Source organism: Pan paniscus, chromosome 13, assembly GCF_029289425.2.
Source record: "Pan paniscus chromosome 13, NHGRI_mPanPan1-v2.0_pri, whole genome shotgun sequence".
NCBI lineage: Eukaryota > Metazoa > Chordata > Mammalia > Primates > Hominidae > Pan > Pan paniscus.
The window spans coordinates 26,579,138-26,604,775 of record NC_073262.2 but is presented as its reverse complement, the minus strand read 5'-3'; the positions used below and the strand labels follow the sequence as shown (position 1 = coordinate 26,604,775).

The 25,638-nt window shown below is 37.0% G+C and overlaps 1 protein-coding gene across 7 annotated transcripts in view; it reads left to right on the top strand.

The window, feature by feature from the left end:
• MBD5 (methyl-CpG binding domain protein 5) overlaps positions 1–25,638 on the top strand; it is a 497,156-nt gene that overhangs the window by 305,775 nt on the left and 165,743 nt on the right. For all 7 annotated transcript variants that reach the window (XM_008969801.5, XM_063595139.1, XM_034954025.3 and 4 more), the window contains one exon: positions 18,907–19,029. The gene's annotated coding sequence lies outside the window, so the exon portion shown is untranslated. The remainder of the gene's footprint in view (positions 1–18,906; positions 19,030–25,638) is intronic.

Sequence of the window (25,638 nt, the reverse complement as noted above, 5' to 3'; positions counted from 1 at the left end):
AACATACATGTGCATGTGTCTTTATAGCAGCATGATTTATAGTCCTTTGGGTATATACCCAGTAATGGGATGGCTGGGTCAAATGGTATTTCTAGTTCTAGATCCCTGAGGAATCGCCACACTGACTTCCACAAGGGTTGAACTAGTTTACAGTCCCACCAACAGTGTAAAAGTGTTCCTATTTCTCCACATCCTCTCCAGCACCTGTTGTTTCCTGACTTTTTAATGATCGCCATTCTAACTGGTGTGAGATGGTATCTCACTGTGGTTTTGATTTGCATTTCTCTGATGGCCAGTGATGGTGAGCATTGTTTCATGTGTTTTTTGGCTGCATAAATGTCTTCTTTTGAGAAGTGTCTGTTCTTGTCCTTTGCCCACTGTTTGATGGGGTTGTTTGTTTTTTTCTTATAAATTTGTTTGAGTTCATTGTAGATTCTGGATATTAGCCCTTTGTCAGATGAGTAGATTGCGAAAATTTTCTCCCATTTTGTAGGTTGCCTGTTCACTCTGATGGTAGTTTCTTTTGCTGTGCAGAAGCTCTTTAGTTTAGTTAGATCCCATTTGTCAATTTTGGCTTTTATTGCCATTGCTTTTGGTGTTTTAGACATGAAGTCCTTGCCCATGCCTATGTCTTGAATGGTAATGCCTAGGTTTTCTTTTAGGGTTTTTATGGTTTTAGGTCTAACGTTTAAGTCTTTAATCCATCTTGAATTGATTTTTGTATAAGGTGTAAGGAAGGGATCCAGTCACAGCTTTTTACATATGGCTAGCCAGTTTTCCCAGCACCATTTATTAAATAGGGAATCCTTTGCCCTTTACTTTTTTTTCTCAGGTTTGTGAAAGATCAGATAGTTGTAGATATGCAGCGTTATTTCTGAGGGCTCTGTTCTGTTCCATTGATCTATATCTCTGTTTTGGTACCAGTACCATGCTGTTTTGGTTACTGTAGCCTTGTAGTATAGTTTGAAGTCAGGTATTGTGATGCCTCCAGCTTTGTTCTTTTGGCTCAGGATTGACTTGCCGGCTCTTTTGTGGTTCCATATGAACTTTCAAGTAGTTTTTTCCAATTCTGTGAAGAAAGTCATTGGTAGCTTGATGGGGATGGCATTGAATCTGTAAATTACCTTGGGCAGTATGGCCATTTTCACAATATTGATTCTTCCTACCCATGAGCATAAAATGTTCTTCCATTTGTTTGTATCCCCTTTTATTTCCTTGAGCAGTGGTTTGTAGTTCTCCTTGAAGGGGTCCTTCACATCCCTTGTAAGTTGGATTCCTAGGTATTTTATTCTCTTTGAAGCAATTGTGAATGGGAGTTCACTCATGATTTGGCTCTCTGTTTGTCTGTTGTTGGTGTATAAGAATGCTTGTGATTTTTGTACATTGATTTTGTATCCTGAGACTTTGCTGAAGTTGCTTATGAGCTTAAGGAGATTTTGGGCTGAGACAAGGGGGTTTTCTAGATATACAATCATGTCATCTGCAAACAGGGACAATTTGACTTCCTCTTTTCCTAATTGAATACCCTTTATTTCCTTCTCCTGCCTAATTGCCCTGGCCAGAACTTCCAACACTATGTTGAATAGGAGTGGTGAGAGAGGGCATCCCTGTCTTGTGCCTGTTTTCAAAGGGAATGCTTCCAGTTTTTGCCCATTCAGTATGATATTGGCTGTGGGTTTGTCATAGCTCTTATTATTTTGAAATACGTCCCATCAATACCTAATTTATTGAGAGTTTTTAGCATGAAGGGTTGTTGAATTTTGTCACAGGCCTTTTCTGCATCTATTGAGATAATCATGTGGTTTTTGTCTTTGGTTCTGTTTATATGCTGGATTACATTTATTGATTTGCGTATATTGAACCAGCCTTGCATCCCAGGGATGAAGCCCACTTGATCATGGTGGATAAGCTTTTTGATGTGCTGTTGGATTCGGTTTGCCAGTATTTTATTGAGGATTTTTGCATCAATGTTCATCAAGGATATTGGTCTAAAATTCTCTTTTTTGGTTGTGTCTCTGCCAGGCTTTGGTATCAGGATGATGCTGGCCTCATAAAATGAGTTAGGGAGGATTCCTTCTTTTTCTATCGATTGGAATAGTTTCAGAAGGAATGGTACAAGTTCCTCCTTTTACCTCTGGTAGAATTCGGCTGTGAATCCGTCTGGTCCTGGACTCTTTTTCGTTGGTAAGCTATTGATTATTGCCACAATATCAGCTCCTGTTATTGGTCTATTCAGAGATTCAACTTCTTCCTGGTTTAGTCTTGGGAGAGTGTATGTGTCGAGGAATTTATCCATTTCTTCTAGATTTTCTAGTTTATTTGCGTAGAGGTGTTTGTAGTATTCTCTGATGGTAGTTTGTATTTCTGTGGGATCGGTGGTGATATCCCCTTTATCATTTTTTATTGTGTCTATTTGATTCTTCTCTCTTTTTTTCTTTATTAGTCTTGCTAGCGGTCTATCAATTTTGTTGATCCTTTCAAAAAACCAGCTCCTGGATTCGTTAATTTTTTGAACGGTTTTTTGTGTCTCTATCTCCTTCAGTTCTGCTCTGATCTTAGTTACTTCTTGCCTTCTGCTAGCTTTTGAATGTGTTTGCTCTTGCTTTTCTAGTTCTTTTAATTGTGATGTTAGGGTATCAATTTTGGATCTTTCCTGCTTTCTCTTGTGGGCATTTAGTGCTATAAATTTCCCTCTACATACTGCTTTGAATGTGTCCCAGAGATTCTGGTATGTTGTGTCTTTGTTCTTGTTGGTTTGAAAGAACATCTTTATTTCTGTCTTCATTTCGTTATGTACCCAGTAGTCATTCAGGAGCAGGTTGTTCAGTTACCATGTAGGTGAGCGGTTTTGAGTGAGATTCTTAATCCTGAGTTCTAGTTTGATTGCACTGTGGTCTGAGAGATAGTTTGTCATAATTTCTGTTCTTTTACATTTGCTGAGGAGAGCTTTACTTCCAAGTATGTGGTCAATTTTGGAATAGGTGTGGTGTGGTGCTGAAAAAAAATGTATATTCTGTTGATTTGGGGTGGAGAGTTCTGTAGATGTCTATTAGGTCCGCTTGGTGCAGAGCTGTGTTCAATTCCTGGGTATCCTTGTTGACTTTCTGTCTCGTTGATCTGTCTAATGTTGACAGTGGGGTGTTAAAGTCTCCCATTATTAATGTTTGGGAGTCTAAGTCTCTTTGTAGGTCACTCAGGACTTGCTTTATGAATCTGGGTTCTCCTGTATTGGGTGCATATATATTTAGGATAGTTAGCTTTTCTTGGTGAATCGATCCCTTTACCACTGAGTAATGGCCTTCTTTGTCTCTTTTGATCTTTGTTGGTTTAAAGTCTGTTTCATCCGAGACTAGGATTGCAACCCCTGCCTTTTTTTGTTTTCCATTTGCTTGATAGATCTTCCTCCATCCTTTTATTTTCAGCCTATGTGTGTCTCTGCCCGTGAGATGGGTTTCCTGAATACAGCACACTGATGGGTCTTGACTCTTTATCCAATTTGCCAGTCTGTGTCTTTTAATTGGAGCATTTAGTCCATTTACATTTAAAGTCAATATTGTTATGTGTGAATCTGATGCTGTCATGATGATGTTAGCTGGTGATTTTGCTCGTTAGTTGATGCAGTTTCTTCCTAGTCTCTATGGTCTTTACATTTTGGCATGATTTTGCAGCAGCTGGTACCGGTTGTTCCTTTCCATGTTTAGTGCTTCCTTCAGGAGCTCTTTTAGGGAAGGCCTGGTGGTGACAAAATCTCTCAGCATTTGCTTGTCTGTAAAGTATTTTATTTCACCATCACTTATGAAGCTTAGTTTGGCTGGATATGAAATTCTGGGTTGAAAATTCTTTTCTTTAAGCATGTTGAATATTGGCCCGACCTCTCTTCTGGCTTGTAGAGTTTCTGCCGAGAGATCTGCTGTTAGTCTTATGGGCTTCCCTTTGAGGGTAAGCTGACCTTTGTCTCTGGCTGCCCTTACCATTTTTTCCTTCATTTCAACTTTGGTGAATCTGACAATTATGTGTCTTGGAGTTGCTCTTCTCGAGGAGTATCTTTGTGGCGTTCTCTGTATTTCCTGAATCTGAATGTTGGCCTACCTTGCTAGATTGGGGAAGTTCTCCTGGATAATATCCTGCAGAGTGTTTCCTGCAGGGGGGGTTTCCATTCTCCCCATCACTTTCAGGTACACCAGTCAGACGTAGATTTGGTCTTTTCACATAGTCCCATATTTCTTGGAGGCTTTGCTCGTTTCTTTTTATTCTTTTTTCTCTAAACTTCCCTTCTCGCTTCATTTCATTCATTTCATCTTCCATTGCTGATACCCTTTCTTCCAGTTGATCGCATTGGCTCCTGAGGCTTCTGCATTCTTCACGTAGTTATCGAGCCTTGGTTTTCAGCTCCATCAGCTCCTTTAAGCACTTCTCTGTATTGGCTATTCTAGTTATACATTCTTCTAAATTTTTTTCAAAGTTTTCAACTCCTTTGCCTTTGGTTTGAATGTCCTCCCATAGCTCGGAGTAATTTGATCGTCTGAAGCCTTCTTCTCTCAGCTCGTCAAAGTCATTCTCCATCCAGCTTTGTTCTGTTGCTGGTGAGGAACTGCGTTCCTTTGGAGGAGGAGAGGCGCTCTGCTTTTTAGAGTTTCCAATTTTTCTGCTCTGTTTTTTCCCCATCTTTGTGGTTTTATCTACTTTTGGTGTTTGATGATGGTGATGTACAGATGAGTTTTTGGTGTGCATGTCCTTTCTGTTTGTTAGTTTTCCTTCTAACAGACAGGACCCTCAGCTGCAGGTCTGTTGGAGTACCTGGCCTTGTGAGGTGTCAGTGTGCCCCTGCTGGGGGGTGCCTCCCAGTTAGGCTGCTCGGGGGTCAGGGGTCAGGGACCCACTTGAGGAGGCAGTCTGCCCGTTCTCAGATCTCCAGCTGCGTGCTGGGAGGACCACTGCTCTCTTCAAAGCTGTCAGACAGGGACATTTAAGTCTACAGAGGTTACTGCTGTCTTTTTGTTTGTCTGTGCCCTGCCCCCAGAGGTGGAGCCTACAGAGGCAGGCAGGCCTCCTTGAGCTGTGGTGGGCTCCACCCAGTTGGAGCTTCCTGGCTGCTTTGTTTACCTAAGCAAGCCTGGGCAATGGCGGGTGCCCCTCCCCCAGCCTCGCTGCCGCCTTGCAGTTTGATCTCAGACTGCTGTGCTAGCAATCAGCCAGACTCCGTGGGCATAGGACCCTCCGACCCAGGTGCGGGATATAATCTCCTGGTGCACCGCTTTTTAAGCCCGTCGGAAAAGCGCAGTATTCGGGTGGGAGTGACCCGATTTTCCAGGTGCCATCTGTCACCACTTTCTTTGACTAGGAAAGGGAACTCCCTGACCCCTTGCGCTTCCCAGGTGAGGCAATGCCTCACCCTGCTTTGGCTCGCGCACGGTGCGTGCACCCACTGACCTGCGCCCACTGTCTGGCACTCCCTAGTGAGATGAACCCGGTACCTCAGATGGAAATGCAGAAATCACCCGTCTTCTGCGTTGCTAATGCTGGGAGCTGTAGACCGGAGCTGTTCCTATTCGGCCATCCATGTATATCTTTTTAGATCAGAAACAACAGGGCATCTTTAATTAAAGTTATCTTTAATTCAAGAATATCATTCTTATTTCATTGTTTTCTGTCTTTTGAAAAAGTCATTATAGCTCAATTTTTAAATTCTTAATTGAATATTTTTAATTGAGAAAATGTATACATACATGCTCATGATCATTTTTGCATTATTACATTCACTGTCATTAGGTAATGATAATAGAGGGTGAGACAAAAATCGGCCTCATTAGCTGATTATCTGACCCTTTACCTAAAGGATCCTAACCTGGAGATAAAACCAAGGATATATCAGATGGAGCAAATACTGTAAAACAACATTTATTTCAACTGCACTTACTCAGTTTCTGAGAAATGAAACAGTAGTTGAGCTGAAGTTTACTTCTCCTTTAGCCAGAAAGAAAAGAAGTGCCAGTCAAATTAATCCTGTAGACATAAATAGATAGATATATTTAAGAAAACAAATGCTTTTTTAAAGGCTGTGAGCTCATTTGGAATATCCATTTACTTCCAATTTTTATTCTGACTTCAAAGTATTTTATAAGTTTATGAAATCATCTTTTTAAAAATATGGAGTAGGTACCTTTTTTCAGTTTCCCCTTAATGTTTTATTTATAAATAATAAAACAATTGTACTTCTCCAGACTGTACTAATTAAGCCCAGTAAAATTCACTTATAAGTAATTAGTAGAGAATACATATTTTCATAAGGGTTCAAATAGGTTTATGGTGCATAAATATCGCAGGGCAAAAATAGAGATTTGAGGGATACTAGCTTAACCTTTTATGTTTGATGTATAAGAAAGGCAAATGAGCCTCTGTCAGAGGCATAACCTGGAATGATTTGAGCAACAATTGCACATTCTTATATTTTATACAAAATATATATTCACAAATAATATCCAATGTGTCAAGACTTTTAACAGGGTACTTTGGTTTTTATAAAAATTATTTGTAACTGTTACAAGGCATAACTTGCTTTGTATAGACATTAGGCTTGTTTTATAAAAAATTATGTTAGTAATAACAGTTACCATTTGCATGCTGCTTTGAGTTTATCAGATATTTTTATATCTATCATATCAGTTCATCCCAGAAACATTGAAGATAATACCTATAAGGTAGGCAAGAGTTAAGACTTCCTTGGTTGTAGGTAAGAACCACCCCCCCCACCACACACACACTGCCTAAAGCCCTCCTGCCATACACACACACACACACACACACACACACACACACACACTACCTTAGGCCAAAAAAGGGTATGGTGGGTCATAGGATGAAATGTTCAGATAGGTTGATATGAGACTCCCAGCTCTCTCTATCTCTGGATTAGCGGCATTTTTAACTCCAGTCTTGGTAGCCCTGACAGTTTTGAGCATCATTGGCCCTGATTTGGCTAAATGCCAATCTCTGGACCCATCACTGTAGACAGAGAGAGAGAAGGATATGCTGATTGACTTTGGCAGCTAGACACATCTCTAGAGGTGGGGTAAGATTTCCAAAGGAAAATCCATATACAGCTACCAGAAGTAGCAGGAAAGAATGGTGAGAAGTCAAACAACAAACATCCACTCCAGCAGATGCAATCATCTCCGTTTTACAGATGAGAAAATGGATACTCAGGCTATATGACCTACTCAAATGTAAATCTTCTCATTACAAATCCTGCTATAGATTTCTTAAAGGAAAAAGGATGGAAAAGAAAAGAGACGTGGTTTCAGGTATGACATCTATTTCTAGTCTATGTTTTGTAGTTAATCAGGCATGATTTTCTTTAGGGTGATAATTGAGTTTGATCTGTGTGGGGTAGTTGAACAAGACATTTGTGTGAAATAAAATGTCCCAAGATCTGTGTGGAGGAGTAGGAAGAGGTGCAGTGGACATGATCCTTATGATCCAAATTTAGGAATTTTGGAATACTAAATCAAAATAGCTAACAAGTATTAGCTACTTACTATGTCTCAGGCATTTTGGTAGTTACTGTTCATATATCATTTAAAAATCACCACATTCCTATGAAATGAAGATTTTACAGATAAGGGAGCTTAAGCAAAAAGAGGTTTAATATCTTATCCAAGATTATATAACTAGAAAGAAATAGAGCCACGATTTGAATCTAATCTAGAACCTATGCTCCTACCCACAACAGTGCCTGTTTTTCTCATGGTTACCAAATAAAGTAGTGATGTTTACATATCTGCTATATGCTAGCTTCCATGGCAGATACTTGTCTGGTACAATACCTGTTTTCTAGAAATTTCTCCTATAAAGTTGTATGAGACAGCAATTCATATGCAGCACACTTAAGAATTTATAAATGCCTACTTAGTTTCCACAGATTATTAAAGTTAATTTTATGCTTTTTTTAATTTATCAAAGTTACACATCAAATTATATAAAAAATTAAGTAGTCGTACAAGACTTACAACAGCGGTCCCCTGCTCTAAGCTTCCTTCCATCAGTTTCCAATCCCCAGATGCAATCATTTTCCTTTTTTTTTTTTTTTTTTTGGTAATTTAAGATTTACTTTTGTAAAGCCATGTGGACAAAGATTAAATATGCTTGCATTTTGAACATTATAAATACAAAACACAAAACATCCAGTGTTAAATACTGATTTCTCATGCCTGATGTGTATTTAGATATTGAATATTTCCCATTTTATAGAAAGGAACTTTCAAAGTTTTGTCAATACTTAAAGTGTATACTATTATTCCTCACCAAAATCTTCATGAAATTTAAAAGGCTGATATTAAAAGTAGTTTTTTTTCTTAAATATGCTAAAACGTGAGTTTGGATTAACCTTCAGATTTTCAAGGCATGAAAAATATACAAATAGAGTACCCAAGAATATGTTTTAACACGGTTAGGATAAGTTTGTTTACAGTTGTGACAGGAATGCCTTTGACTTTCAGACATTGAAAAAAAATACCCTAAGTAAACATACAGGGTGTTTTGGGTCAAGTTACTTCTTAGTAAAAATAATACATGGTAGCAATCAATTTTTAAGCCAAATTCTTAAAATCACTCAAAAAACACTTGCATTTTATAATTATCAAACAATGAGTTTATGTAACAGAAGAAAAAACAAAATCTAGAAATAAAAAATCTCACACTATATTCCAAGTACCAAAATAAGAAAGAAGAAATTTGCAAATTCTTTTTTAACTGTGTCTTTTGGTAATTATAAAACAGAATATCTCTAAATCACATGATTATATTTCTACTTCTTGATTTTTTTTCAGTTTCACAGGTAATCTACTAAATCCTTACTATGCAAGCTATAGACTTAGATCTCTTTATTATCTCCTACCCTACTGCCACAAGCACACCATCATTTCTATATAGTTATATAATGATTTTGTTAAGTTTAATATTCAATTGTGCATGTTATTATAATGATATAAACTCAGTTCATAGCTGAACCATATCCTGTATCTAACTCTGCTTTTCCTAAAATTAATAACTGTCTTGTCATTTGCTTGGTTCCCTATGTACTTATTTGTGATTTGGCTGAAAACTGTGTCCCATGTAGTACAGATCCCTTTTCACTATCAACTTGAGGCTTCTTTCTGCCCCTGTTTTGAGTTGGATCTCCCAGTTTTCATGTCTTTTCCTTCTTGAGTTGGTCTTGCCTGTCTAAAGATGTCTTTATTGTTTACTGACATTTGATTGATATTGTGGCTGAGTATAGGATTCTGGTTTGTAATTCATTTTCTTTCTGAATTTTTATGGCTTCCCTCCATTGTCTTTTAGCCTCCAGTGTTGAAAAGCTGAAAGATAGTCTGATTTCTGTTTTATCTATTTTTCGTTTCTAGAAGCTATTAAGATTTTCTATTTCTATCAGAGATCTGAAATTTTATTAGGATATGCCCTTTTGGAGGCCTATTTTCATTCATTCAGCCAGGTACTCAGTGAGCCCTTTTAATCTGAAAATTCATCTTCTTTAGTGCAGGAAAATTTTATAAATGATTTTTTGAATTTTTTTTCTTTTTATTTTCTTGGTTCTCTCCTTCTGTTATTTGGATGTTGAACCTCCCAGACTAATTTTCTAATATTCATGTCCTTTGTCTCCTATGTTTGTTTTCTTAGTGTCTTTACTTGCAGGGAGATCTGACCTTTCTATTGAGTTCTTCATTTCTATCATTATTTTGTCTCTCAGCAGTACTTTCTTGTTCCCTGAATATTCTCTTGTTTTTGTTTAAACCATCTATTCTTCTTTCATGGATGTAGTTCTTCTCTTATATGTTAGAAACATTTTTTCAAATTTTATGTCCCTAAAGAGTCTTATTTTCTGTTTGTTTTACCCTCCATCTTTCCTGTTAAGGGCTTTCCTCAGAAGTCTAGTGGTCCTTGGCTGTCACCTTATAGTTAAGGAAGTAAAAAAGTGGATACCTCGATAACATGTAATTGGGGCTTAATGACTATGAATTTCCTAGATCTGACTGCTGTTTTATCCAGGAACCTAATATTGTTTTATTGAATATCTTTCTTTTGGGCCTATTAGATTCACCAAAGAAGAATCTTCTTCCACTTTCCTACCTAGAGACTATAAGATGGGCTGCTAGCATTGTGTGAACCAAGTAAAAGAGGACTTAGAGTCTCAATATTCAGCAAATAAAATTTCATTCAGTTTTCCTCTTTTCAGTAGAGTACCCTTCAAAATTCCCCAGTTCATGGCTGGGCACAGTGGCTCACACCTATAATCCCAGCACTTTGGGAGGCCGAGGCAGGTGGATCACTTGAGGTCAAGAGTTCAAGATCAGCCCAGCCAACATGGTGAAACCCCATCTCTGCTGAAAAAAATAAATAAATAAATACAAAAATTAGCCAGGTAAGGTGGCATGTGCCTTTGGTCCCAGCTACTTGGGAGGCTGAGGTGGGAGGATCACTTGAGCCCAGGAGGTGGAGGTTGCAGTGAGCTGAGATCACACCACTGCACTCCAGCCTGGACAACAGAGCAAGACCCCATCTCAAAAACAAAAAAAATTCCCCAGTTCAAGAACCTCCTATTTTACTCACACCAAAGAGTGAACTTTTAGTCTTCTGCTAGAATGAGAGAGGGAAAAGTACTTGGCCAGTTGTGAATGGTGGCAGTTAATTAGAAAGTATCTAATTCTTTTTAGTTTCTTCTTCTTTTGTTTTTTTGTTTATTTATTTATTTACTTTTGCCACCTATTCTTTTATTCCTCTAAAGAAAGTATCTAATTCTTAAATAAATTTCTAACCAAGTTTGTTCATAGTCTCATCTTTATCTCACTTCCGTAAGCACTGGCTGTCACCAATTCCTAAGTCTTTTGGAAATTGTAGTACAAAATTGCTGCCTAGCTTATCATTACCAACTGCTGGTTTAGAAACCAGCTTGCTTGGGTCTGCTAAGTCAGTTAGCAGTAGTCCTGCTTTCTAGCTTCCAAACTGCGGTTACTGTCACTCATCTCTCATTCTCCTTTTTCTTATTTGTTTTGGTTTTTTTTTAAGAGACAAGGTCTCATTCTGTCACTGGGCTGGAGTGCAGTGGTGCTAACATAGCTCATTACAGCCTGGAACTCTTGGGCTCAAGTGATCCTCCTGCCTTAGTCCCCCAAGCAGTTGAGACTACATGTGTGTGCCACTAAGCCTGACTACTTTTTAAAATATTTTATAGAGGCAAGGTCTTGCTATGTTGCCCAGGCTGACCTCAAGCTCCTGGTCTCAAGTGATCCCCTTGCCTTGATTTGCCAAAGCACTAGGATTACAGACACTACCATTGTGCCCAGCCTTGTTTTTGCTTTTTAATAAAATACTTAAGATAAAATTATATTTTAGTTTGGTTTTGGAAAGGGATAGAGTTAAGTGCATATGTTCAATCTACCATCTTTATGAATAATAGATACTGTTGATTTTTATTATCTGTTGTGAAGTTTCTTCTTTTTAACATTTGTTGGATTTGAGGCAAATATCTTTTGAAATGCCAATATCTATGTGGAGAAAGTGGGAAATTGTATATCCAACCCTTGTACTCAGTCTCAGGGTAAGACTTGAGGAGATTTCTGTTTATGTATCATATATTTTATATTTAAATGCTTATATATTTAAATGCTTGCTTCACTGCATGTAAGGGTGTTTATTACTCAGTAAACCCAGGAACAATAACTAGTAGTCATATATTATTTAATATATGTAGAGCTTAATCTCTTTTAGTTAGGACATATGATAAGATGATCAAATATTCCAAGTCAAAAGCTAGGCAACTGACGGGTGCAGTAGCTCATGCCTGTAATCCTAGCACTTTGATAGGCCAAGGCAGGCGGATCACTTGAGCTCAGGAGTTCAAGACAAGCCTGGGCAACAAAGTGAGACCCCCATCTCTACAAAAATTATCCAGGTGTGGTGGCACATGCCTATAGTCCCAGCTACTCAGGAGGCTTAGGTGAGAGGGTGGCTTGAGCCTGGGAGGCAGAGATTGCAGTGAGCCGAGATCCCACCGCCACACTTCAGCCTAGGCGACAGAGCGAGACCCTGTCTCAAAACATTAATTAATTAATTTTAAAAGCTAGGCAACATAGTTTAAACTTTAAAGAAAGGCTGAGCATGGGGCTCACACCTGTAATCCTAGCACTTTAGGAGGCGGAGGCAGGAGGATGGCTTGAACCCAGGAGTATGAGACCAGCTTGGGCAACATAGTGAGCCCTCTTCTCTACCAAAAATAAACAAAATTAGCTAAGTGTGGTGGCTCTCACCTGTGGTCATGGCTACTCAGGAGCCTGAAGTGGGAGGATCACTTGAGCCCAGAGGTCAAAGTTGCAGTGAGCCATGATCGCACCACTGCTCTCCAGGCTAGGTGACAGAGTGAGACCCTGTCTTAAAGAATAATAATAATAATAAAATAATAATAAATAAATAAACTTTAGAGAAAGAAGATAGGTCCACCAACCATGAGCCAGACAATTTGCTTTGTATATTTTATTGTCTTACATAATACATGTATGAAATGATTTTTGACTTCTATATTTTATGGATGAAGACTCGAAGATTCAAAGAAGTTATTTCCCCAAATTCATACAGCTAGTGCATGACAAAAGTCGAATTCAAATTCAAGATTCATTTATTTCAAAGTTAATGCTCTTTGGAACTGAGTCTGTGTAAGATAAGATGGCATGTGTGGTTTCCACATATGGGACTGCAATAAAGGTCCCAAAACTTGGAGAAAAGTCAAAGAAAGGTTACTATCAGAAATTGTAATCAGAAAATCCACCATTCTATTTTCTCACACCTATGTCATTGAATCCTTCTAACACCCCTAAGAGCTGGCTATGTAAGTTTAAGTTTTGTAGTTATTGATCTTAAATCTGTAAAACATTGTTTGCCTATATCAAAAAATTGATTGATCTCAGTGTCTTTTCCTGGTACCCCCACCAATAACATTTCCACAGATAAATTTGAAGTTACTTGGTCATTTCTGAATTAAAATTAATTTCAGTTTTAAACTAAGATTCCACCCCTATCTCCTATTTGTATCCCTTCTACTCTTCTTTTGAGACAGGATATGGCTCTGTTGCCCACACAGGAGTACAAAGGCTCAATTCTGGCTCGCTGCCACCTCCACCTCCTGGGCTCAAACCCTCCTTCCATGTCAGCCTCCCTTGTAGCTGGGACTACCGGCATGCACCACCACACGTGGCAAATTTTTGTATTTTTGGTAGAGATGGGGTTTTGCCACGTCACCTAGGCTTGTGTGGAACTCCTGAACTCAAGCAGTTCTCCCACCTCAGCCTTCCAAAGCGCTGGGATTACAGACGTGAGCCACCATACCTGGCCTCTTCTTCCCTTTCACTCTTCCTCAAGTTCCTGAGGGAGACTGACATATCCTGAGGCATCATCAACACGTATGGGTTTGCATATTCTTTTCTGTTCTTGCTGGCCTCTGTTGAGTAACTGCTTGGCCCTTGGCCTTTTGGTACCATGTGCCAGCATCTACTTGTGTCAGTTCCGCTTGCTTGGCCTCTGGACTTCATATACTGGATCCACTGCCATGGTCCTTGCTGTAATTTCCAATTGTGAGAACCATGTATTCCTTACCCTTCAAACCCCAGTCTCCTTTATGTCTTCCAGCTTAGTCTTAGCCGCTTTTGCACCCCTCGCATGATGGAAGCTTCAATAACTTTTCACATGCTCTGCCACAATACAATGGAATGTTTAGGATTCAAAAATGTCTTCAGACAAATCTTCCCAACTACCTTTCTTAGCCTTTGTCTTTGGTACCCAATGCTCAGTTACCTTAATCACAGCCCCTCCAAACTCTTTCCTGCCTAGTAGCCCGTACCTTATTTATTTGCATGAGAAAACATCTATTATATTCTCTTGCATTCTTGTGTACTCTATGTTTTTAGTGGTACTCTAGGTTTTTAGTGGTATGTTTTTACATAAAGAATATGGCCATATTCTTTATATAAAAGAAAATGGTTATATCCTCTTGCATTCTTGTCTACTTTATGGTTTTTCTCATGTAAGCTTTATACAATGATGCTCTTAAAATAATAAGGCAGCTTTATATGTCCTGATATGATCAGTTGACAAAACATCTTACACGAGGAAAGCAAGGTATAGAACAGTATGCATAACCTGCTTCATTTGTGGAAATTTATGTGTAGTATGGCAATGCATTGAACATCTCTGGAAGGATGTATGAAAGTGGTAATGGGGGTTGCCTCTGGGGAATGAAGAAACAGATGGCTGAGGGACAAGACTGAGAGAGATTTTTTACTCCCTTTTTATATCTTTAAAATTCTATGTCATGTGAATAACCTATTCAAAAAATAGATACCAGATAATTATAAAGCATTTGTAATTTGGCTTCTTCACTCTTGCTAATGTCCAGATCTCCTATTCTCAGACACAGATAAAAAGTAGCTTTATTGGCAAAGGTATCTTTTTTTCCTTCACTGCTTCCTGACCTTCCACTCTTTCTTGTAGGACTTTACCGAAGGCTGCATAAAGCAGCCAACCTGCTCCAACAGTCTGAATTTTTCCCTTCAATTAGAAGGGAAATACTTCAGTAGGCAGATGGTCTGAGTCCTGAAATGTAGCAGATGATAGTTTAGTTATTTTGCTAACTTGCCAGACTGAGATAGAGGGGTCCTCACTACCCTTCACCTGACCCTCTTGGCCAAGCCAAGCCTACATTTTACTTACAAGAATTTTTGCAGGTTCTGTTACTTACAAGAATTTTTACCTGCAGGGTTATTACACTGAATAGATATTTAATATTATTATAAATGTATGAGTGAATAATTTTTATAAAGGAATAAACTACCTGAGATAGTTTTAAATGTGTTTTTGATAGAGATTCTTTAAACCGATATTTAAAATTTCCCAGTTGTCCATTAATTATAGCTATCTTTTTCCTCCTGATCTAAGGTCCAGTCAAGGTTCATACGTTGTATTTAGTGGTTATATCTGCTTAATCTCCTTTAATCTAAAAAAAAAAAAATTCCCAGCCTTATGTGTCTGTCATGTTGTTGACATTTTTTAACTCATTCAAAAACATTTATTGGCCACCTATGAAATGGCAGGCATGGTGTCAGGTTCTAGGTATTTGTACATAATAATCAGTAAAATGTTATAAAGACTACAATAAAGACCGTATAAAGTGCAGAAGGAGCACAAAAGAGGAAGATACCTGTCCTCTCTCAAAGATTCAGGAAAGACATGTCAGTGGGGAAATGACATTTCAGCTAACTTGAAAGATAAGCAGACAAAAAAGGGAAAGCAGAGATCATCATATGAGCAAAATATGTGTATTACTTTTTATGTTTTTGCAAAGCACACAGTTTAGAGATCTGAGTCACCTCTGAGGATATTACCATGAGACATGAGTTAGGAGAAACACACAGGAACAGGCCTTTGTATGCTGGGCCAATGAATCTGGACTTTATCCTGTGTTTGAGAATTCAAAAGCTTTAAGGGACAGGCAGAAAACAAACACAAACATATGATGTGAAGTGATAGACCTGTGGCAAACTGAATTGTATGAGTTCTGCCTAAAGACATTCAAATTTGGGCTGACCAAACCTTGCCAATGGGCTGGATTCCGTAGACAGGACCCAGTGAGGACTTTTGAGCAGGCACTCGTGACAACGTGGAGAGAAGCTAAAGTTGGGGATGATGGGGACAGGAGACAGATCACAGGTTGGATATAGACACCACAGTGTGAAGGAGGACAGATGCCTCGTGCCTATCAGGTCTCTGTGATGACTGTGTTAAAATCTCAAGCTCATTCTTGGCACCGGACATACATAGCATTCTGAAGGCAGAGGTGCTTCCATCCCCTTTTCTGCCATGTCTTCCTCTGGATGAAACACATTCCTCACTACCATCTCAATACATGATCTAAAAAAATCTTGTTTTTTTCACAAAAAGGATATGGTAGGCTGTTCCTTCCCCTTTCCCAGCTTTCTTTCACCCACATGGGCCAAAGTGAGTGGCCCTCAAGTCTCCAAAGTGAGTGGCCTCACTTTGCCCTCAAGTCCTTCAAGTTTCTCACCCAGGAATTTTCATCATCTCTGACTATGTTTTCCACATTTCTTCTCAAAGTATCATTTATTTCTGTATAAATAAGCAAGAAAATGGAGCAGAGTTTGATGAATCTCAATGAACTCATCTCTCATTTTCACATGAGCTTCAGAACACATCATGCCTCCAGATTAACAACAGTACAACACACAGTCAACACTGGCCCCTGAGCAGAAGGCCATCCAAGCACTGTACTTTCTCCCTCACCCCTAAGAGCAGGGACAAATATCCTAGTACCTGCCAACACCTAAAAGTCTTTCTTTCGTTCCTACAAATGATGATCACCATCTTGGTCACATACTCTATACCAAAAAATAAATAAATAAATAAATTTATTGTCTATCCTCAATAAAAATATATTTTAAAGGTACTAGTGTTTATCTATATAAATATTACTAAAGCTTTTTTATTTTTATAGAAAACAGGTAAGTACTGATATTTCCTCCCCACATCAGCAGATTGTCTTGTGCATAACTATACCTGCTATGTAATTCCCAGAGGCTGTATAATTTCCAGGGTTCAGATTTTTTTCTCCTTCCCTTTTTTCTCTGTATCAGTTCTTCTACTCACCAACATCTCAACACTGATTTGGGTCCCTCTCTCCCTTCAGAATCCTTTATTTCCTGGTTGTTTATTCTCAGCAACTCCTTCCATTCTGCCTAAAAACTCTTTAAAATCTTTCACAAACTAACCGACTTTAGTCCTTAGGACAAGCCAGGGTTCTCAAGTGAAATTTCAAATCTCTATGAGGCTTCCCAATACCTTCATGCCAGAAGGTAAACAAATTACTTGCCTATCCCCATCAAATTCTAGCCTTTGGACTCTAATCTCATTGACATTTTTGATTACCCTGGGCCAGTTGTTTGCAAGATGTCACTTAGTTTGAATATTTCTGAAATTTTTTATTGTTAAATTTAGGCTAAATATTCTTTGCAAAAACATTACATTGGTAATGGTATGCCTTCTCAAGGTATGATATCATGTAAAAGGAAATTTTTAACACAGTAGACTACTATGGCTTGATGGGAGGTCTAATTTGAGTTTTTAATTCTCCATGTTTTAATTTTATAGTAATGAAGTAATTTCTTAGCGGTTTGGTACTCAAGATAGACTTGATATCGATATGTAGTGTTTTATCCAATTCATTGGCTATCATTTTGGAACCACAAAAAAATTTCCCTTTTAAGTTGATGAGTTTCTAATGATTGAGGGAGTTGATAAAATCAAGTTTCTGCCTTTTGAAGCTAAAAGCCAGGTGGCAATAATATATACCTCATAGGATTGAAGTGAGGATTATTTGAGATGTTAACAGACAAAATATAACTGCGAGTAATATGCTCCATGAAGGGGCTCTATTAATATAATTAACCCCACTCAGATATTTATTTTAAACCACACATACACACACACACACACACACACACACACACACACACATATAGCATTTATTATTGAAACTGATACTTTAAGTGCTTTGTGAATGTTAATCCTTATAACACCTCTATTAGTTAGATACTGTTATTGTTGTCATTTACAGATAGGAAGCTGTGGCCCAAAGATAAGTAACTTTCCTAAGGTCTAAGCAAGTGAGTGGTAATATTTCCTGCTATTTTTCTGTGAGACCCCACTTGAAAGTAAGTGGCCTGTATAGCTACAATCTGTGTTTGAGGATGATTTTCATTCAGCTTCTCCTCCTAGGTAGTTGCTTTCCCCTGTCATCCTCCTCCCACCCCAATACTGTTTTGCCAGATAATGATGGGTGTTTATTGAATGGCAGTACCACAATCCATATAGGTGTGTGATACTGTGTGTGTTTTGTATGTGTGTGCATACATCAGGCTGCTTAAATGCGTTGTTTTTCTTACTTCTTTGTTGCTTTCTCCGTTTTAATGTAAGTTTTTTTTTTTTTCTTTTTCTCTTTTTGAGATTTTTAAGCATTAGAATTAGGCCGACCCAGATTTAAGCTGAATCTTTCTAAGACAGTGTTCTCATCTACAAAATGGTAATACTAACACCTATATCATGAGATTAAGTGAGGATTAAATTAGGTGATATTGCCAATTATAAAGGCTATATAGAGATATTTTGTATATATTTTATACTACATTTAGTTGAGTTGTTGGGGATTTTTTGGTATTTTTTGGTATTTTCCATTTTAACTTAAAAGGTTTGGAGTTTATTTTTGTTTTTAGTGGTGATGGTGATAAGACTGGCAAACTTCTTTTAATTGGGCTATAATAGAAAGAGTAGGTTTGAAGTTAGACTATTTAATATTAAATCCCAAAGCCTCAATTACCACATTTTAAAGTGGGAATGTTAATGACTGTCTTGTATCATTATAGTGATCACCATTATATCTCCAGTGCTTCCCGCAGTACCTGGCACAGAGCAATAAATATTGTTGAATAAATATCAAATAAAAAGATGTTGAGAGGATTAAATGAGATATAAAGGATCTAGCATTGTGTCTGGGTAGATAGTAGATATACAAAATTATACTACTATTTTTATCAATAATTTTTAATTTATTAAATATGTTTCTTCTGATTATATTATTAAACATATGAAAATAAAGTATAGAACATTTGCTTTAATTATTTCTGGTAGTTAATCATAGTATTTCTGAAGGATGAAGATACTAATACCTTGATTCTCTCTAGTTCTTTGGCAAAGACTTATTGATGTTTGGAAGTGAAAAAATGCCAACAATACTGTTAATGATTTTGAAAACAAGCCTTTAAATAAATGTGTGGACTCATGTTATTTCTGTTCCAGAGAGAAGAGGTACTCCCTTATAGGGACTCGTAAAGACATAGAGCATCTGGAAATTAACTGCCTCCATTACACTGCTGAGTCACACACAACGCTTGTTATGTTTTCATCACTTCTCTCCAGAAGGTAGGCATCATGGTTTCTCTTCATAGATTCTTCATACAATTATAATTTTTGTCTGCAGACTTAGTTTTTATTAAATATGGGAAGTGTCTGACATCTATAGATTAAAATGCTGTATTTCTCCAAAGTTAGGATGCTTAAACACGTTGCCTCTAAAAATTATTTCTATTGGAAAATGAATACATGTTTACTATTTTTAAAAAAAAAGAATGTAATACAGAAAAATATAGTTATCCTACCACCTTCAGGTAACTATTCTTCATATTTTGTTATATCTTCCTGAATTTATTTTTATATATGTGTATTATGTATAATATGTGGATTTATATAGTTACAATAATTATGACTAGACACCATAGGGCTTAAATGGTGTTTCCCTGCCCTGCTTCTTTTACTTAGTGGTTTATTTCAGCCTTTTAAAAAAAATTTATTTATTTTTTTCTCCTCAACTTTTATTTTAGATTCAGGGGGTACATGTGCAGATTTGTTAACTGGGTATATTGCGTGATGCTGAAGTTTGTGGTATAAATGATCTCCTCACGCAGGTACTGAGCATAGTGCCTAGCAGTCAGTTTTTCAACTCTTGCTCCCCCTTCCACCCTTTCCCCTCTAGTAGTCCCTGTTGTCTATTGTTGCTATCTTTATGGCCATGAGTACCTGATGTTTAGCTCCCACTTATGTGTGAGAACATGCGATATTTGGTTTTCTGTTCCTGTGTTAATTATCTTAGGATAATGGCCTCCAGCTACATCATGTTGCTGCAGAGAACATGAGTTCATTCCTTTTTTATGGCTGCATGATATTCCATGGTGTATGTGTACCACATTTTCTTTATCCAGTCCACCACTGATGGGCACCTACATAGATTACGGAATCTTTACTATTAAGAATAGTGCTTAATATTGTGAATGCATGTGTCTTTTGGGGTGAACAATTTGTTTGCTTTTGGATATGTACCAAGTAATGTGATTACTGGGTTGAATGGTAATTCTGTTTTAAGTTCTTTAAGAAATCTCCAAACTGCTTTCCACAGTGGCTGAACTAATTTACATTCCCGCCAACAGTATGTAAGCGTTCCCTTTTCTCCACAGCCTCACCAACATCTGTTGTTTTTTGACTTTTTAATAATAGCCATTCTGACTGGTATGAGAAGGTATCTAATTATGGTTTTGATTTGCATTTCTCTGATGATTAGTGATAATGAGCACTTTTTCTTATGTTTGTTGGCCTCTTGTATATCTTCTTTTGAAAAGTGTCTGTTCATGTCTTTTGCCCAATTTTTAATGGAGCTGTTAGTTTTTTGCTTGTTCAATTGTTTATGTTCCTTATAGATTCTGGATATAAGACAATTGTTGGTTGCATAGTTTGCAAATATTTTCACCCATTCTGTGGATTGTCTATTTACTCTGTTGATAATTTCTGTGGATTTTCTATTTACTTTGTTGATAATTTCTTTCGCTGTGCAGAAGCTATTTAGTTTAATTAGGTCCCAATTGCCAATTTTTGTTTTTGTTGCAATTGCTTTTGAGAACTTAGTCATAAATTATTTCCTAAGGCCCATGTCCAGAACGGTGTTTACTGGGTTTTCTTCTACCATTCTTATAGTTTGAGTTCTTACATTGAAATCTTTAATCCATTTTTAGTTAATTTTTGTATATAGTGAAAGGTAGTGGTCCAATTTCATTCTTCTGCATGTGGCTACCAAGCTATTCCATCACCATTTATTGAATAGGGAGTCCTTTCCCCATTGCTTAATTTTGTCAACTTTGTCAAAGATTAGATGGCTGTAGGTGTGTGACTTTATTTCTGGGTTCTTTATTCTGTTCCATTGATCTATGCATCTGTTTTTATACCAGTACCATGCTCTTTTAGTTACAGAAGCATTATAGTATAGTTTGAAGTTGGGTAACGTAATGCTTTCAAATTTGTTCTTTTTGCTTCGGATTTGCGTTGTCTCTTCAGGCTCTTTTTTGGTTCCATATGAATTTTAGAATAGTTTTTTTCCAATTCTGTGAAAAATGACATTGGTAGTTTGATAGCAATAGCGTTTAATCTGTAGATTGCTTTGGGCAGTATGGCCCTTTTAAAAATATCGATTCTTCCAATCCATGAGCATGTAATGTTTTTTCATTTGTTTGTGTCGTCTGTGATTCCTAGCAGTGTTTTGTAGTTCTCCTTGTAGACAGACATCTTTCACCTCCTTAGTTAGATGTATTGCCAGGTTTGTGAATGTGTGTGTGACTATTGTAAATGGGATTATGTTCTTCATGTGGCTTTCAGCTTGAACATTATTGGTGTACAGAAATGCTACTGCTTTTTGTATACTGAAACTTTGCTGAAGTCATTTATCACTTCCAGGAGCCTTTTGGTGGAGTCTTTAGTGTTTTCAAGGTATAGAATCATATCATCCTATTGCAGCAATTTTTATGCCAGTAAATATCATCCACCTTAAATTCCAATTAAAGGTTATAACATGAATCATGTAACCACCTTCCTTTTATTAAATATATGGAAATATGACTTAAGTGATATGTATTCATATCTGATGATTTTTAAAGAGAATCTCTAAAAGTAAGTGTTATAGAACTTTAGCACCTAAACATTTTCTCTCATGGAAGGGTTCCATGACATATAACATAAGGAAAGACTTATTCACCATCTTAGAGATACATTTCCTAGTGTATAGTATTACCGTATACCAAGGTTGTAGAAATCAAACTTATTTAACCATGGAATGCATTCTTAAGATAACGTATGTCTTCAAGATGTTGATAATGGGGGAGGCAGTTTGGAGTTGTATTAGTGAGGGTTCTTTTAGAGGGACAGAACTAATAGAATATATATATGTGTGTGTATATATACATATATACACACACACACACACATATATATACCCACACATACACATGCACATATATATTTGTTTCTATTGTCTATGATTCCTAGCAGTGTTTTGGGTATATATACACACATATATACGTATATACGTATATACACATATACGTATATACGTATATACACATATACGTATATACGTATATACACATATACGTATATACGTATATACACATATACGTATATACATATATACACATATACATATACATATATACACATATACATATATACATATATACATATACATATATACACATATACGTATGTATATACATATATAAATGTATGTGTGTGTGTATATATGTATTATATGTATTTTATATATATGGAAGTTTATTAAGCATTAACTTACAGGATCACAAGGTCCCACAGTAGGCTGTCTGCAAGCTGAGGAGCAAGGAGAGCCAGTTTGAGTCTCAAAACTGAAGAATTTGGAGTCCAATGTTCAAGGGCAGGAAGCATCCAGCACAGGAGAAAGATGTAGGCTGGAGGCTAGGCCTGTCTCTCCTTTTCACATTTATCTGCCTGCTTTACATTTGCTGGAAGCTGATTAGATTTTGCCCATTCAGATTAAGGGTGGACGTGCCTTCCCCAGCCCACTGACTCAAATGTTAATCTCTTTTGGCAGCACCCACACAGACACACCCAGGATTAATAATTTGTATCCTTCAATCCAATCAAGTTGATACTCAGTATTAACCATCACAGGAAGCAAGGGGTATATGGGAGTCTCTGTACTTTCCACTCCATTTTGCTATGAAACTAAAACTGCTCTGAAAAATAAACTCTATTTGAAAAGAAAAAGAAGAAGAAGAAGAGGAAGAGGAAGAAGAAATGGAAAAACTTTAAAAGGGAAATTTTTTAAATGACATTTTATAAATTTATGTTTAAAATTAAGTTTAGACTTACACAAACACAAATAACATCTGTCAACATCCCACTACACACTTTTGAAAATGCTAGATTATGATATATTCTTAAAAATGGAATCAGTAGATCAAATAGTAAATAAATTGAAAGATTATACCAATTTACATTTCTACCAACAGTGTTTGAAAGAATGAGAATGTCACTTTCTCTATAGTTTTGTCAACATTTGACATTAACTTTATTTTTTACAAAACCTGATACAATAAAAGTATATGGCATTTTAATTTTCATTTGTGTGATTACTACTGAGCATGAGTATCTTTTTATATTTTTATTTGAATTTTAAGTTCTTTTATGAATGTCCCATTCATGAGCCATGCCAAATTTTTCTTGTGGAGGGGTCTTTGAATTTTATGTAGACTGATAAGAATCATAATCATATTAAGAATATTAAATCTGTAAATCATATATATCACAATTATGTCTTCTTTTTTATTTTTAATGTTTTGTGTGCTTTATTTTTGTTATATAATGCTATCATTTTTATGAGCTTAAATCTATCATCTTTTTCATGGCTTTTGGGTTTTGATGTTTCTTTGTACCTTGGCTTTATTTTTTAAAAAAACTATTATAGAAAGTCAGAAACAGAGGAGTTGACAGGATAATAAAATGAACCCCCATGTACCTCAAATCTGGCTTCATTAGTTGAGAATTCATGGCCAATCTTGTTTCATTTATACCTCCTGTATTATTCTGAAGCAAATCCCAGGCATTATATGATTTTCTCTGTTACTATTTCAGTGTATATACTAACTTTAGATGGAATTTTGCCTAACCCATGTTTTACATCTGCCATAGTTTGGCTGAAATCACTGACTTCCACTACAATATACTTATGTTATATCAAACATCAGCATTAAGCCTGGGCAACATAGACCCTGTCTCTGAAAAGAAAAATTAACTGGGCATGGTGATGTGTGCCTATAATTCTAGCTATTCAGAGGCTGAAGCGGGCGAATGGCTTGAGCCAAGGAGTTTTGAGGCTATAGTGAGCCATGACTGCACCATTGCACTCCAGTCTGGGCAACAGAGTGAGATCTTGTCTTTAAAAAAGAAAATCAGCATTGGCTAAGATTATTGTTATTTAATTTACTATTTTAAAATGGCCTCTATAAGAGTTTAATTATTTTAATATGGCATGCCTCACCAGCCTCCTTCATGCCATCCTGTCCTGCATTCTCTGCTCTAGCCTTTTAATTCCCTGAGCAAGTAAGCCCCTAGAAACTTCTCTATATGCTATTCTCTCTATCCAAAATGTTCTTGCCCCAAACTTCCCCACCTCCAGTGCCGACTTATACAAAAGGCACAGTAAGCACAGTGCCTAGGGTTCACAAAATTTTAAGGGGTCCACAAAAATGTTTAAATTTATTTTAAAATAAGAAAACAAAGGACTTCTAGGTAAAAGAAAACATTTCAGTATACAGTATTAACTAACATATTCATCTTTTTACCATGTAAGTTGCAAAATTTGATTTTTAGTTTTATTTTTTATGTTGAAAGGGGCCCATGATGGCAGAAGTACCTAGGGCCCATAAAAATGATAATGCAGCTCTTGCCTACCCTACCCCCCAATGCCACTTTTACTAGTAGAATCCTACTCATCCCTCAGGTTTCAATGAAAATGCCCCTTCTTCAGGGAAGCTTTGTCTGATTCTTCCAGATTATGTGAAATCCCCTGAAATATGCAAGCCCATCACCTTGTACGATGGAAATAAAATAAGTAATTGTATAACGCTGTGTTTAATGAAATCAGGAACTGAGCCTACCTTGTTTAACGCTATATCCCCAGCACAAAGCACAATGCCTTGTATGGAGTGATATTAGACCCTGAAGGACTGATCATCTTTCACTGTGACTCTCTCATGCCCTTGTATCCAGTGGTTGTTCCTCCCCATACCTTTTTGCACACAACTTTAGCCCGTACCTGTTCCTCTCCTTCCCTCTTGATAAAATCTAGATTGCCCAAACAGTGGCTACAAATCAGCAAGGACAATTCCTCCCTCTTGCAAGAACTATCCCTGGTTAACTCTTCCTCAAACTAGTCAGACTTTGGCTGATCCTCCTATACATTTCAACTCACTTTAAATTAGAATACACCTTTGAAGACTTCTCATATTCAGTATTTTCAAATAAAGGTTTATATGCCCTGGCTAATTTTGTTCCACAGTGGCCATTCAATGAAGTCACACCGAATAAATTGCTGCTACATAAATTATATGCTTGGTGTTTTGGAATAATTAAGAAATTTTTTGAGAGTAGTCTTGCAAATCTAAACATACTAAGTAATAGCTAACATGACAGTGAGAAATAATCCTAATAAGAATTTCAGTGTAAGTAGATTCAATTGTTTTTATTTGGGTTAACAGAAGGGGTTGCTGGTATAGACATTCCAACATTGTGAGAAATATCCACATGGCTCTGTTGTGGGTTTTTTGTTCTTGCATTCGAACTTGGATTTTATGTTTTGGGGAGACTTTAGAAGTCACCAGAAAGTTGTCCAGTTTTCCTATCTGGCTCACAGTTCAGAACTGGTTTGCTTTCAATGTACATAACAGCCCCTGGAATAATGTTTGACAGATAGTAGGGCTTCAATAATTATTTGCTGAATTAACAGAACTAATAGCATTTCGAACTAGTCAGGCTCAACTAGAAACAGAAGGAAGGAGGGGTAGCTTAAAAAACATCCAAGCCCTATATTTTTGCTTTGATTTATTTTATTATATTTAATTTATTCTAAAAATGAAATAGAAATCATGAGATTTTATGTTTTATCAAGGAAAATAG